The 16,577-nt window shown below is 41.3% G+C and overlaps 1 protein-coding gene across 4 annotated transcripts in view; it reads right to left on the bottom strand.

Moving 5' to 3' along the window:
- Akap11 (A-kinase anchoring protein 11) overlaps nt 1–10,422 on the bottom strand; it is a 50,380-nt gene extending 39,958 nt beyond the window's left edge. For 3 of the 4 annotated variants that reach the window (XM_070026694.1, XM_070026696.1, XM_070026697.1), the window contains exon 1: nt 9,745–9,849. The gene's annotated coding sequence lies outside the window, so the exon portion shown is untranslated. Of the gene's footprint in view, nt 1–9,744; nt 9,850–10,212 lie in introns of those variants that run through there. The other variant, XM_070026695.1, reaches the window with a different exon arrangement.
- Between the last annotated feature and the right edge of the window lie 6,155 nt (nt 10,423–16,577).

Here is a 16,577-nt window from a genome sequence, read left to right as displayed (position 1 = left end):
TGTATCTCCAATTCAGTTCTGTGCTTCCATTTCAGTTCCTTATATCTAGTTTTCTACTGGCTAAATCCAATTGGATATTCCTGTGAGAGTTTGGATATGGCTTCCCCTGAGAGGTTCATGTGCTGGATGGTGGTGAAACCTACTAGGAGTTATTTAGACACTAGGGGCACCTCCCTCATGAATGATTTAATACTACCTTTTGGAGTTCAGCTCTCATGAAACTGGATTAGTGACCCAAGCTGGAGTAGATATAAAAGGGAGCTCGGCTTCTCCCCACTCCCTGGTTGTCCTACCTGTAATCTCTTACTGTCACACACAATGGCACTATCATGTTATCTGTCATCTTGCGATGTATCCAGAAGGACCTCACCAGAGGTTGAACAAATGAAGCTGCCTAGTCTAGGACTTTCAACCTCTAATACTGTGAGGTAAATAGGTTTTTTCTGTATAAGGTATTAGCCTCAAGTATTTTGCTATAGCAACACACAGAACAGACTAAAATAATCCCAGTTACTCTTAAATTAGTATGTTTAAAATCTTAATAAAACTTCTCGCTAAACACTCTCCTCCTGTATTCTCTAACTTTAAAGAGCCAATAAACTGTAGACAGTATCAAGTTATGACCTGCCATGCTCCTTAACTTCCTGCTTACTTCTCAATTTCACTTCTATTAGCTGAACTTAACTCTGTGAGAAAAGTTCAATGACCTCTCTGTTTCTTGGCTCCTTTTTCCCTCATTGACCAAATAGTTGCTATCTCCTGTATTATCACAAGTAGTTTGTCTTTAACCCTTTTATGCCATTATCTGTATATCTCCCTCTTGTGAGTTCCTTGGAGACACAAATATTTTATGTACTTGTACTTTAACATAGTAGACATTCAAGCACTTGCTGAATAAAGAGGAATCTTATGCCAGGAGTGGTAGCACATGCCTGCAATCCGAACACTCACCAGTCTGTGGCAAGAGAATTGTGAGTTTAAGGCCAGTCTATCTACATGGCAAGTCTCTGCTCAAAGTAATTTTTAAGGGCTGGGAGGTTGGCTCAGTGGTAGAGCGCTTGTCTTGCATGCATGAGGCTCTGGGTTTGATTCCTCAACACCACATAAGCAGAAAAAACTGGAAGTGGCCCTGTGGTTCAAGTGGCAGAGCGCTAGCCTTGAGCTGAAGAGCTGAGGGACAGTGCCCAGGCTCAGAGTTCAGGCCCCATGACCGACCAAAAAAAAAATCTTAAAGAGCAAAGTATGCCTTTAAATGTTTAAATGGATGTTATCTATACTTAATGAGTTGTTTGTAAGAATATATTTAAGTTTCCAACACTATGAGATCAAATTTGCAATAAATGCTCCAAATACACATTTTGATCAAATGCCATTACTATTCTGTTCAACATTATTACAACAAAATATATATGAAGCGGTGGTGTTCAACTAAACAATAGGCAATGCAGGACTGTCAGCCCTTAGAAGGGAAACACAGTCTGCCAGGTGTTTCCAGGTCACAAAACAAGGACAGGAAAGCCAAGCAGTTTAGTAGTCTCAGTGAGTTTTGGACGCAGAGCTCCGTTTAGGGAAAAGGAGGTGGCTAGAATTTTCAGGACACAGTGCCAGCTGGATGCACTAAGAACAAGAGTCCCAGTGACTTGGAGAGGATTGGTTCCCCAAGAATTTTGGACTCAATACTACCTGTGCTGAATACCTGAGGTTGAAGAAGTAACAACCAGAGCCCAGTAAAGTAAAGTTTACAACTTATTAACTGGAGTGGAGAAAACCTTGTAGTCTATCAGGAAAAGGATAGACTCTTGAGAAAGAAATGACCTTCATAGGGAAAATAAGGCACCAGTACACAAGCCAGATTTTGCCTTGCTGAGACAAAATGCCTAACAGAACAAGTTAAAAGGAAGAAAGGACTATTTTAGCTTATGATTTCATAGATTGGGGTCCATGATGACTGAAGCCTGGGCTCTTGGGCTTCCCTGTCTTCCCCTTATTATTCTGCCTAGACCTCCTGCATATTAGATGATACCTCTCACCAGGGTTTCCTCCCTTAATCTTCTGCAGAAACACCTTCACAGACAGAGGTGTGTCAATCCAATAAGCTAACAATTATAATTAACCATCACCTTAGCAAGGCTTAAAATAAGCAACCTACAAATAACAGATTACAAGTAATCTAACTGGGTACCCCAACAAATCCAATACTAAAGTCAAACAGATAGCAGCTGACATATAATAAAAAAAAATCACAAGGTACACAAAGCAGAAGAAAAATGAGCCATAACTAAAGAGAAAAAATTAGTAAATGCAGACCTAGAAATGACAGAGATAAGGACATGAACAGGAAAAGGTTGTAAAACTGCAGTATAAATATGTTCCATACACGGAAGGGAAAGAGAAACACACTCATGGCATGGAGAGAAACAAGGAATAAAAGAAATCAAACTGAATTTTTAGAGCTGAATGTAAAATATTTTTAAAATGAAATATTGGGGCACAGTCAATAGAAGGTTAAACACTGAAGAAAAGTTAAGCAAATGTGTACACAGCTTAATAGAAACTATCCAAAACAGGGCTGGGAAGGTGGCTCAGTGGTAGAGCGCTGGCCTTGCATGCCTGAGGCCCTGGGTTCGATTCCTCAGCACCACATAAGCAAAAACAAAAAAGCTGGAAGTAGCACTGTGGCTCAAGTGGTAGAGTGCTAGCCTTGAGCTGAAGAGCTGAAGGTCAGGGCCCAGGCCCAGAATTCAGGCCCCACGACTGGACCCCTCCCCCCCCCCAAAAGAAACTATCCAAAACAAAACCAACATCAGAAGTAACCTACTCAGCACTATTTTGAAAAAAAATGGATATATGAAAGCAGAAAATGGGGAAAAGGAAGATGATAGAAAAATAATTTAAGGCTCAATGGTGTAATGTTCAACACTACACTACACTACACTAAACAGATAGTCCAGAATTCACTAAATTTGATAAATTTGTCACCATAAAGTGACAGTCTAAGAAAGTCCAACAAGCACCAAGAAGAATAAAATGAAGAAAATCATGGGATATCACAACCAAATTTGTAGAAAGCAGTGCTAAAAAGAAAATGATAAAAGGACAACATGTTAAAGCACTAGAAAGGAAAAAACAGCATTAATTAAAATACCCATACATAATGAAAGCACCTTTCAAATTATATGGCAAAATAAGTTTATTTAGACAAAGAGCTCTGAGAGTAATATAGAAAAGAAATCCTCTGAGCAAAAACACATCAATTAGAAATTTGGACTACCAAAGGAATGATGAAAGAGCACCTGAAATGGTAAATGCCACAATAATATTAAAATTATTTTCTATTTCCATTCTCTTTAAAAAAAAATAAACTGCTCAAACTAAAAATAGCCACAATGTATTACAAATAAAAGTGAAATACAAAATAAAAGATGTAGTGGATGGAAGGTGAAAAATACTGCCAAAAGATTTTATACTGTATATGAAATGATAATTTGAAGAGGCTATAAGTAAAAATAGTCCTACAATCTAAGCAAATACCAGAAAAGTAAAACAGAATACCAACCTATTGAGCAGTAGAATACAGATGATATTACCCAGCCATCCTGCAAAGAAGAGATAAGGCTCACCTGCACAGGAAGGCAATGCAATAAGGCTTGTGAACAGCACCTGATAAGGCATGTAGGTCCTCTAAAGTTGGCTCTACCCTTGAGTGGAAGCCACCCCCTCCTTTCTCTGCGAATACTGTTTATTGGATTTTCAAAGGTTGCAAGAAGCTGGGTGTGTAGGTGTATGCCTGTAATCCAAACATACACTATGGTGGAGGTAGGAGAATATCAAGTTTGAGCTCAGCTGGGGCAAAGTTAGTGAGATCCTATGTTAAAAACAAAAAGTACAAAACAAAAAAACAAAAAACCAGAAGGGCCAGAGGTGAAGTAGCAGATCACCTGCTTTAAAGCCCTGGGTTTAGTCCCCACCATCAAGTTAAAATGTAGTTTTAACCTATTTTCATGAGCTCTGAAGTTTTATAAACCAAAGCTTGAATTTTAATCTTGTCTTCAGTTGTTGTACACCTAAAAATTAGAAAAGAAACAACTAGAAAGATTAAGATAAACCAGGCGCCAGTGGCTAACACCTGTAATCCTAGCTACTCAGGGGGGGCTGAGATCTGAGGATCGTGATTCAAAGCCAGGAAAAGCCGTGAATCTCTTATCTCCAATAAACCACCAGAAAACTGGAAGTGGTGCTGTAGCTCAAGTGGCAGAGCACTCACCTTGAGCTGATGAGCTGAGGACAGCTCTCAGGCCCAGAGTTCAAGCCCCGTGACTGACAAAAAAACAAAAACAAAAACAAAAGATTAAGATAATCTATACAAAGTGTCTAATATTAAGCCTGTCATATATGCCAAGGGTGTGTTTTTGTGTAGAGACCTGTTGTCTGACTTATGAAATTTAGTTACAATATTTAAAGTATCAAGTCACTCACTTGCTTCTTTGTATTTTCTACCCTTTTTATTGTAACTCTACCTCATTTCTGCACACACAATAACTATTTTCTTCTTCCACTACAGTGTCTCTACTGCAGCATCATGGACATTTTGGTAAGTCTGGGCATTGTAACCAGGACATTCCAAAGTCCTCCCAAGAAGACTCTACCCAATAGTTTCCAGCAATACCCACTTAGCTGTGAAAAATCAGATTCTACAAAAACTGCCAGATATCTTGAGAGGCAAAACTGTCAGTGCCTTATTTTAGCACTTTCGACTACACTGCCTGGTTTAACAAGTCTACGCCCTGCACTAACTTGTAAATACTAGTAACATTCAGCACTGATAATGTAGCAAAAGTCTCAGTTGCAGTGATTAGGACACAATAGTATAAAGCCCTTGCACTCAGTCTACAGTCTAATGCCATGCTCACTCATCTCTGCACTCCTCCAACTGTATCTACAATAAACAACCATACTACTGAAAGAAACATTTCATCACAAACAAGAAACTCTGAGATGCATTTGATGGTAAAAGTGTTATCACAGATAGAAAATATGGTTTTCATTTTAAGGACTTTCTGAAAAATTAACCCAGGATAAAATATTTGTTCTGCCACATTTTTCAAAATTAAAAAAAAAAATCATTGATCTTTGAACTGCTTCCTAACCTGATTAGGACCCACTTCTAAAGCATGTCACAGACATTTTTTTTTCTCTGTATTAACTTGGTTTATTGTTTAGTTCTTTTCTTTTTTTTTTTTTTTATTGTCACAGACATTTAATGTACCTACATGAGCCTACTTGACAAATACCAAGTGTGGACTGCTATTGATTTCAAACCTCTCTGTTCAGCAACAGTAAACACAACTTAAAAACATACATAACAAACTAAAAGTCTTACATTGTACTTTCAATGTGAATATGGTATCTACAAGCTGAAGTAATGTTCTTACACTCTGACAATAACCAATCTATGAGATTAGTTGACAAAAAAAAATTTGTTCCAAATTTTAATCTAGGTTTGAACATGAGTCTCTTCCTCAGTGGCACATGCAATTCTACAACCTGTAAAAGTATTATTACTGAAAAAAATCTCTTGCAAACAAGACCCTACCCACAAGCAGTCAGGAGCTGAAATATTTGAAGGTATCTGCTTTGCAGATGGTCAGCATCTACAACATAGAGGGTACCTATAATGCCACACTGATAATCCCACTAATAGGATATTTAGGACATAAAAAAGGAAGGGTGTAAAAGATAACCTTAAGATTTCAAGCCTGAGGAATTTAGAAGGTAGAGCTATCGTCAACTGTACAATAACTGTTAAGACAGTATTTTGTACCAATGAAAATATCCAAAAGACAACTAAGAAAACAGATTTAGTTGAGAATCAGATCTGGAAATGTTGTTATACAACATTTTGTTGTTACACAAATCATCTACACATTCAGAATTTAAAACTGATCCCAGAGACTAGGAAAGAAGATTAACAGAACATCTAAAGGGACATGACCAAGGTGATCAGAGTATCACACATATAAGTGGCAGTCTGAAAGGTGTTAGAAATTCACAAGGATTTAGTGTTCTCAAGTCAAGAAATAGTTTTAATTATGTGTGGTCATCCCTACAATTCTATCCTCTTTGAGAGCAGAAATGATGCTCCATCTCTATGCACTCCAGGAAGCTGGCCACAGGGACTCCAAACTCTTCTATTGTACCTGTTATTACATATTGCATCAACTGCTAAACACACATAAATTCAGAATTTTCACAACAGAAGCTGTTGCAGGAAAAGGCACAATGCTATTTAAGTAATTATTAGTAACTCACACACTCAAAAGAATTTATCCTGAAGACCAGTGAATGTGGTCTCATTACCAAGCTGAGAACAAATTCAATGTAAGGGCAAGTAAGTCAACCTGCAGGTTCTTTAAGTACCCCAAAGGTAACCATCACTCCTTTCTGTTCACATTCCTTATAGAACATGCTGCAATAGTGTTAAAACAGTCTTACAGTGAGATAAGCTAACATCTCCTCCCAGCCATTTCCCATTCCCATTTTCCCAACTCCCAACCAACTCAGCTAGAAGTAGAAACCTAACCAATCAAATTCTCTCTTCATGAATTTAGAATTGAGAGTTAGATACACTTGCTAGGAACCATGCTGAAAAGTAAAGTGAATCTTGTATTGGCACTCTGACAAACCAAAGTGACAGGAAAGCAGAAACCAAGAGCTTTCAAGAGAAGGCCAGTATCCGTATGTAAGGAACTGGAACAGACCTACAGTGAGGACAGAGATAGAGGACTATGTGTTTCCAGGAAAAAAAAAAAATCAAAAGTCAGACTGAAGCCTTCCTGGTTCCTAAGATGCTTAACTGGAATCAGAAGCAATGCTCCAAGTATTTTTTTTTAGGTAAGCTCATTCATTTGGCTTTTTCTTACAGCCAAATAATCTTGAAGCCACTAAGAAAGGTCAAATAAAGTCATTATTAGTGACTAATATAAAAATGGAATTTTGCCAGGTGCTGGTAGCAACTCAGAAGGCCGAGATCTAAGGATCACAGCTGAAAGCCAGCCCAGGCAAGAAAGTATATGAGGATTTTATCTTCCATAAACTACTCAGAAAAAGGTGGAAGTGATGCTGTGGATCAAGTGGTAGAGCACTAGGCTTGAACACAAGGGGCAGGGACAGTACCCAGGCCCAGAGTTCAAGCTCCAGGACCAGCCAAAAAATACAAAAATATAATTTTATAGTGTAAGTTTTCTTTTTTTATCATGTTCAGTCCCTATATATCTCAAATCTGTACTCTGTATTTTAAAGACCTTTACTCCAGAATATGTATGTGTGTATGCATATATATACGTGTGTGTGTGTGTGTGTGTGTGTGTGTGTGTGTATACACGAATGGAAGGGAGAGGGAAGGAGAAAGGAGAGGGAGGGAGGAAGGGGAGGAGGGAGGGAGGGAAGAAGGCACCAGTACTAAAGTTTGACTTCAGAACCTGGGCACTGTCTCAGCTTTTTCACTCAAGGCTGATGCTCTACCACTTAAGCCACACCTCTTACTTCAGCTTTTTGGTTATTAATTGCAAATGAGAATCTCATTTTCTTTCCTGCCTAGTATGGCTTCCATCAGTACCCAGTTGGGAGTATATTTAATACATTTATATACAGAAATGAAGAGAAAAATGAATATTTGGAAATGCGCAATCTGTTTTGAAACTAATAAAGCATCTTCACCACACTAGTTTACATATCCCCTTAACTCATACAGAGGTTAGACCTTTTCCTGACCAGTCTCCACCTCTCATTCCACCCAGTTATTTTATTACTAATAAGCAGGCCCCTTCATAAAAGAAAAATCAATTTGCCTAAGTAATTAGTAATTACCCTATCCAAGGTTACTTCAATTACTTTTTAAAGGAACAAATGACCTAAAATTTGAAATCCTTGCAAAATCATTGTAAAAAAACAGCAAGAAGTTCTGGTTTCCTACCTCTTTGCCAAGATGGCATGGGAGGGAGCATTCAAATGTAGACTAGCCTCCTTTGCCCCCTGACTAAAGGACATTCTCTAAGTTTTTCACTTTTTTTTTTCATGCATGGATAGAACTCCTATACCTATTTATAACTAGCAAGTTCCTTTAAATGAAGAAGTATTACATATTGTTTGATCCAAGTTCCTTTTCCAGATAGTAAGTTCCTAGAATTAATACACTAACGTTAAAAGTACCATTCTTTTTTTTTTCTTCCAGAACCTAACTAAATAAAAAGAGGGACTTCTTCAGCTTCTAGAGTTACCCTTGGACTTAGAGAGGTTAGAGAAGACTACAGAATTTCCCACTGTTGATGGGGGTCTTAGGCAACTCCACATCTTCAAAAACAGAAATAGCACTGGCCTGGGAGTATAGTCACATAGCCTAAAAATACAGTCACAAAGTCTTTACAAACTTTTCAATAGTGAAGCTCTGTGGATTCATACACCAGTCATGAGCTCAGCTTGAGCTCTATTTTACCCTGATTCCCTCAGATTCTTTAATCTTTCATAAATCGTCCTTACAGCCACAGTAAACGTGGAATTCTCTATCAACCTTTGGTTCAATTTTGTCTGAAGGGACATAAAACAGTATGACTAACCAGGGTATTACTTGAAAAATGTGTATTTAAAAGCTTCATGAAATGGCAGTACTGGAACAGGTGACACGAATGCCAAGGCACTGAGCTACCATATATTCTAAAATCAAGACATTAAAAAACCATCTTTGCATATTATTATTCACCTTTTCTGAACATTATTGTCTGTTTTCATATATAACGTAATTACCATCACTCGACATAACATCCCCAACAAGGGACAAGGAAGCTAAGGAAAGCTAAGCGTTTTGGAAGGGACTGGAGAATTACAAAGCTAAAATGCTAACCGGATTATCAACTCCAGTAAGGCCATAAGCTCCTGCCAGCATTTCTCACCATCTAGTGACTTAATACCTAAACCGAAAACATCTCCAATTAGTAAGATTTTAAAGAGGATTCGCTGGGGGGGGGGGGGGGGACGGTTAATAAACAATACCACTGGAGTGTTACAGATTTTAGTCACTGTCGTTTTGCCAAAGGATTGTGTTTTAGGTTTTAGTGCTTAAGCTACAGCTACACTTTCCTTTTTTTTTTTTTTTTTTTTTTTGGAATCATACTAAGTATTATCAATCCGTTCGAAATTCTGAACGATCAACACATGAAGCCATGAAGGGCCGGGAGAGAATCTCACAGCAAACGCAACCATCGATTCTCAGCAGAGCCACTGGACGCCTTGGGTTTCCATCCCCGGGTTTGGTTCCAGGGCTCAGGGCTTCTGACAGCCAAAGATACCGTGTGGGGACAAAGTGCAAGGTCCTCCTCTTCCCGTATCTGCTCCCACGCACGCCCCCCGCCACGCGCCCGCGACCCCCGCGGGGTGGGAACGGAGCCTGTCACCCCGCGGGGCCGCGGCGCCGGCGCCACCCCTGCAACCCCCGGACCCCCGCTTCCCCCACAGCCCGGGCCTCGGCTTCCCTCCCAATCCCAGCGCCTCCCACCGCCGAGCCCAGGCGCAGAGCTGCTTCCCCCGCAGCCAAAGCGGGGACTGCCGGCAGGCAGAGAGGCCCGAACCAGCGAGCCTCCCTCTTTCCTTCCTTCCATCCATCCATCCATCCATCCATCCCGGCCCCACCCGCCGCCATCCTCGTCGGCGCGCAGCTCTCAGCACGGGCGGGCGAGGCCGCGTCCGGCTCACCTGGCGGCCGCAGCTCTGGGGCGAGTCACCGGCCCGTCATCACCGGCCCACAACGACCGGCGGCGCGAGCCGGGCGAGCAGCGAACGCCCCCTCCGGCAGCGGCCCCCCAGCCCGCCCCCCTCCCAGCCCCGCGGCCCGCCCCCGCCCTCGCCCTGCCCGCCCCCTCGGCTTCCGCCGCCGCCGCCGCCGCCGCTCCAGCTCGCGACCCAGCCTACTCCCCACGCCTCCCACTCACTCTCGCGAGAGGAGGAAGCTCCCTTCTCGCGAGAACAACGCCACGGTCCAGCCCGCGCAAAAGAAGGTGGGATTTTAAAAGGAGAAAGAAAATAAATAATAAATACATAACGCCTTCCCACGTGCTCCGGGCGCGAACGCGCCCCCAGGCCGCCGGTCACGTGACACCGGGGCAGCCTCTCCATTCGTCCAGATCCCGCTCACGCCGTGGGAGTTTCAAACCCCGGGCTGACCTTCGAACCTGCGGCGGGCGCCGCTTCCTCGTCCGTTGCCTTGGAAACGGCTTAACCCTTTCCTTCCGCAGCCTCGGCTTGTTCAGCAGGTATGTCTGGTTGCCGGGTCCTGCCTTCTGTCCTGCGACCCCATTAGGCCGCGGTCTGAGCGATGCCTTCTTCTCCCGAAGGCCGGCTTGGCTGTGGTCGCCAGCCCCGGGCCCTTCCCGGAGCGGCCGTCAGCCCCGCTGGGTCCCGCGGCCTCGGCTCGGCCCGTCCTTCCCGGCGGCCTGGCCCCGCCTCCCTAGCATCTCCCTCCCGGAGGCCCACTCCGGGCGGGCGCGTCCCCGCCTGAACCCCGGGAGCCAGCGCGCGGGGCACCCCGACGTCCCCACCGTGTCACAGCGGAAGCCCAGGCACCGCTTACCCTGCCGCCGCCAGGCCCAGTGGACAGGCCAAGAGGTTGACTATTTCCAGTCAAAATCGGTAGCTAGTTCCGTCCCATTGACTGTCCAAGGACAACCCCGCCCAAACTGGGTACTTGGGTAGATGAAAACGACATCTTTTTTTTCAGTGTCTTTTCATGATGGGTTAACTTTTGCACGATTTGGAGAAGGACTTGAAATATGTATATATATACATATATGTATTTATGTATGGGTATTCATATTATACAGGGTATTCACGTCACCCAATAAATTGTGGTTGAGTCCTTAGGAATCTTCGGCACTACTCCGGGATGTCTATTAAGCATTGATGAAGTCAGTCATAGAAAGCTAAGAGGACAAGAAAGAGAAAATTATCTGTGGTGTTAAGCTATATGCAAATAAATAACGATAAGTAATGGCGATGGTGTTTATAATCTACTTAAGGAGGGGCAGTCCTTTTGAAGAGATATTTAAGCAGTATTTCAATAATAATGAGGCAAAAAGCCGGACACCTGGGCCTGGTACCTGTAATCTTAGCTACTCTGGAGGCCAGATCTCAGGAACACAGCCATAAAGTCTTAAGATTCCTACCTCCAATTACCAGTTAACAAAAGAAAAAGAAATGGCTCTGTGACACAAGTGGTAGAGCACCAGCCTCTTCAAGCCTGGTACAGGAGCTAAATAAAAATTAAATCCTGCACAAAAATAGGAGAAATGAGCATCCCTCTGGCAAAGGAAAAGTGTAATTGATAGGCCCTAAATTGAGACCTCTACTGGAGCATTTTAGCGGGTGGGGAATTGAGAAAGTAAGAGGAAATAAGTTTGGAGAAGTAAATAGCGGCTAGATCCTCTAGAATTTCCTTCTTCGTCAGCCAAGAAAGGAATTCATTCCTCTTCCATGTAGTTTTAAGCAGGGAAGACCACTGAAGAGTTTTAAACAGGGAAGAAATTCTCAAAGTTGACTCAAAAAACTTCCATTCAGAGACAAGGTGGAGGAAGGATTAAAAGGAGGCCAAAACTGAAGCAGGGTGCAAAGGTATAGCCCAAGTGAGAGACAATTTGTGAGATTTAAATTCCACTGACCTTGGCATTCTTTGAAGATCTATTAGGTCAAAGCTCTAGTACTGTGTGCTGCCTTTTCTGAAGACCACATGGAAATAAGCCAGAAATGTTTTATTACTTGAGAAAACACTTGGGCCAAAAGGAAGAGCTCACACTTAGTTTTCTTCTCTACATTTACATTCAGCTATAACCACCTCTCTTCCCTCAAAGTCAATTCTAAGGAAAAGGGAACCTAGTATTGCTGTACTTACTTACTTCTTAGTGAAAGATTTGAAAATATTGATTGAAAGCTGGAAATTGAAGGAGATGTTTAGTTTTTTGGTTTTTTTTTTTTGCTCTGATTAAAAAAAATAATAAGGAAACAATCAGGAGAGGGCTTCTAATGTAAAATCCTCTGTGTAACACAACCAAATCAAGGCTCCTTATCACCCAGAGTCTCATCTTCCTCATGCATAAAACAGGGCAACTTAGTCTACATGCCAGTGGTTAAGCCTCAATTCCACTTTGGCATACACACACCAGTAGGACGGAAGTTGGAAAGGGAAATGAAACGGACTACTATGAAAACCTAAGAGGGTCACAGCACAAGCCAAAGGAAATTGGATACAGACACCAGCTGAGGAACTATGATGCTGATGAATAGAGATACCAGGAATGCTTTCCTAAGACAGGCTGGCCTTCTCAGCTTCTCAGACTGGAAAAACGGAAGCATTGCCACATGCCCAAACTCATACTCCCTTTCTCTGCAGCTATTTTGAACCTATGTAGTATGTAATGAATAAAGATTCACATATATTTAGTTGAAGCTTAAGTACTTTTTTAGAAGCCTTGAGGCCATATCTTACTTAAAGGAAGGTAGCACCTTCATTTTTAATGAAAACAAGATTTTAAAAAAGTAGGGTTACTGTTTAAGGGCAAAATGTGACAAAAAGGTATTCAATTAAGATCACTGTTGAAATGCTAATTAAGTTCTTTTGAAAATGTTTACAGCTCTCTCCCAATGATTGAGAACTACAAATTTAGATAAACAAATGAGAAGATATTTAAGATAGGATCCAGTTGTACAGTTCCTCTAGTTTATGAACTCTTTTTTTAAGACTTTTTAAAAAATAGTTTCACAGTGGAGTGCCAGTGGCTCACGCCTATAATCCTAGCTACTTAGGAGGCTGAGATCTGAGGCTCACAGTTCAAAGCCAGCCTGGGCAGGAACGTCCATGAGACTCTTATCTACAATAATCCACCAGGAAACCGGAAGTGGTGCTGTGGCTCAAGTGGTGGAGTGAGTGCTCTCGAGCTGAAGAGCTAAAGGACAGCGCCCAGGCCCAGAGTTTAAGCCCCATGGCCAACAACAAAACAAAAAAAAAAGTTTTTAATTGCTATAAAATTCACATACTCAACTGCATTTCAAGTGTTTTGTACATTCAAGGTTATGCAACCATCTAGCCAATCGAACTCTAATGTTTAGAACAGTTTTGTCATCTTTAGAAAAAGCCAGGGCTTGGAAGGTGGCTAAGTGGTAGAGTGCTTGCCTTGCATGCATGAGGCCCTGGGTTCAATGCCTCAGCACCACAGAAAAAGCCAGAAATGGTGCTGTGGCTCAAGTGGTAGAGCACTTACTTGCCTTCAGCTAAAGAGCTGAGGGACAGCATCCAGGCCCAGAGTTCAAGCCCAACGACTGACCAAAAAGAAAAAAGAAAAAGCCCATACCCAGTAGTAATCTCTCACCTCCATCCCTAAAACTAAAAAATCACTAATAGGTGTTTCTATAAATTAGCCTCTTGTGGGGATCCAATATTAATTGACTCAACCTATAGTCTTTTACGTCTCACTTCTAGTTATTTTTTCTGGAGACTGAATTCAGTGCCTCATTCTTGCTAATCAGCTGCTCTTACCACTTGAGCCATGCCTCCAGTCCCAATACTTTATTTCTTTTTTATTGCTAAAGTGTGGTTGCATTCTATTCATACAGCATATGTCAGTTTATCAGTACATAGATATTTGAGTTATTTTCGCTCTGGGGCTGCTATCATGTACCAGGACTTGAACTCCTGGGACTTGCACTTCCCAGACTTGGTACCCTTCCAATTTAGCCATGTACCCACTCCAGCTTTTTGCTGATAAATTCGAGATGGAGCCTCACAGACTTTTCTGCCCTGTCTTCAAACTCTGATCATACCTATACTCAGCATCTTGCATCGCTAGAATTACTAGTATAAGCTACTTGTCCCTAGCTGGATAGTGCTTATGCTAAGACTTTCAAAAATATGAGACATTAAAATTTATTAGATTACAAAGTCCTCATTGCTTTTCTTAGTTCCTGTGTTTCTAGGCTTTGACTTGTTTGCCTGTTGTTGGGAATGTGTGCATTCTATCCACAGAGGTATTCTCCTCAGGCAATTCACACCTAACCATATCACTCATCTGTTTAAAAATCTTTCACAAGTGTCCCATGGCTGCCTGCATGGTCTGCTGAAATTTCTCCTCTGCTCTCATCTCCTTCTTACTCTCACACTCCTTTGTTTTCTCAAAACAAGACCAGACCTTGTCTTAGCACCTTCCCACAAGCTGTTCCTTCACTACTGTATATCAATCCTTGCCCATTCCCTTAATCTCTGAACACCCCAGAGTCCTGCAGCTTTCAGCTCTGCTGTCATTTCTTCAGGAACTCTTGTCCTGACTTCCCAGACCAAGTAAATTCTCCTTTATCCAGAACTCTACTTGTCATCAGAGCATGTATCAGCAAACCATGGCCATTGATTTTGTGATTAGTTAATTTCTGTCTGCCTCTTCCACTAGACTGTAGAATACATGAATAGGGACATTTGTTGTTCAGGGCTAAGTGCGCAGTAAGTCCTCAATAACTACTCGTAGGAAGGAGGAAAGAAGTTAAAGGAGAGAAGGAAAAGAGGAGAGGAGGAGGAGGAAGGAGGTGGTTTCCTGAGTACTATGTGTTCTACCTCTGTTGTTTTGCAAGAATCTTCAGTGAACTACTGACAAGTATTATATACTGTGTCTGCGCTGTGCTACAGGAACTATTGACAATCGCTGTCCCAAGGTGGAGATGGTGCAGTGGAGAAAGGCAGGTGTCCCCTATCTTCAGGAAAGGAGTCAGAAAAGACCACTGGGATGTACAAAGGACCCAAAGCAGCAATGTGCACAAACAAATACAGGCCATGTCTAAGGGAACCCAAGAAACCCTCACATGTCTCCAGGAACATTTAAATGCTTATTTCTAGCAGTCAAATTGGTGATGTCTCGTCTGATGTAATATTTGTAATTTAATTTTTAAAAAATGTTGCTTTCACTTATAGACATAGTCTAATGGACATAGTCTAATGGAGCCAAGACAATTGGGTGATAGGGAATTACGACCAGGAAGTTTGAAGGATTTGTTGTAGATCATATCAGGTACTAAATGTCAGCGCTTAAACTAAAATTAGCTTCTTGGGTCTGGTACTACCTTTCAATAAAACTAAGCATAGCACACAAAGCTGTCCTCTCAGCTTCATCTCCCGGCAATAACTTTCTAACTACAAAGGCAGGTGTCATCTTTCCACAGAAGCTTTGGAGCTTCACACCAGCAACCTCTGACAGCCAAAAGCAGATGCTCCATCCCTTCCTGTTTGAAAACTTGACTCGCCCTTTGGCTCCCTTGTTGAATTCCTCCCTGAGTGGTGTTTCCTGCCTGAGTGATAACCCCAGCTGGCTGCGCACTCCTGAGAGGGATAGATGTCAAGTCCTATTTGTCCACATTCTTGAGTTTAGGGATTTGGGTTTTTTTTTTTTTTAAGTTAGCATGCACTCATGTCAAACATTAGAAGACATAGGGTAAATGAAAGAGGCCATCTTTTGCTTAACATGCATTATTTAACTTACTAAAAATAATATAAAAATTCAGAAAGTAGAAAACTCTTAAAAATCATAACACTGGCCATTTAAATATACACAAATTATCCTTTCTTTTTATTTCTTATAGTACTGGGACTTGAACTCAGGACCTTGAACTTGCTAGGCAGGTGCTCTACCAGTTAAGCCATGTCCCAGTCCCTTTTGGTTTAGTTATTTTCCAAGTAGTATCTCATCTTTATGTCTGAGTAAGTCTGGACTGCTATTTATGTTTCCCACATAGCTGGGATTACAGAATATGTCACCACACCAAACTTTTATTAGTTAACATGAGGTCTCATCAAGTTTTTGCCTGGGTGGGTTTCAAATGATGATCCTCCTGATCTTTGCCCCTGAGTAGGTAGGATTACAGGCAGAAGCCTGGGCCTAGCTATAAAAATGCTTTTCAGTTATAAGATATGAAGTATCTCTATGTCTTTGCTTTATTTTTAACTTTTGTTTGTTTGTTCATAGTGCTGGAGTTTGATTCAGGGCTTTGTATATGCTATCAAGCACTGTTCCTATGAGCTACATTAGTCTTCATGCCTTTTTTTTTTTTTAAAGCATATGAATTACAGCACAGCCTACTATGTAGTTTACAACTTATAAACAAAATTCTTTTGTAGAAACATCTGAAGCATTGTTTTGTAACATGACACCTGCTAGTGTTTTAATACATAGAAGATACTCATTAAATATTCAATGAATTCTAAAATCATACTATATATATTATTAAATAGTACAACCCATGATTTAAAAGTATCATTCCAAATTAAAGGTTTTGTGAATAGAAAGTAAACTTCAGTGTTATTGTATATCATACTCAAGTATCTTCTGATTTAAGTCATCACAATCATAGGTGTGTACTGTCCAACGTATAAAATACAGATGTACTTTTTTTTAAGAAAATGTAACATGTAATTCCCTAATTTTAAAATAAATTCAACTAAGAAAACTGTGAAACTCAGAAAAAGGAGGGGAAGGAACGGGGTAGAAGCAATTGATGGGGAA

This window comes from Dipodomys merriami, unplaced genomic scaffold (genome assembly GCF_024711535.1).
Source record: "Dipodomys merriami isolate MVZ:Mamm:240054 unplaced genomic scaffold, mDipMer1.0.p SCAF_188, whole genome shotgun sequence".
In the NCBI taxonomy this organism is placed as follows: domain Eukaryota; kingdom Metazoa; phylum Chordata; class Mammalia; order Rodentia; family Heteromyidae; genus Dipodomys; species Dipodomys merriami.
Note: the sequence above shows the minus strand (reverse complement) of the source record. Positions and strands in the feature narration are given on the sequence as shown.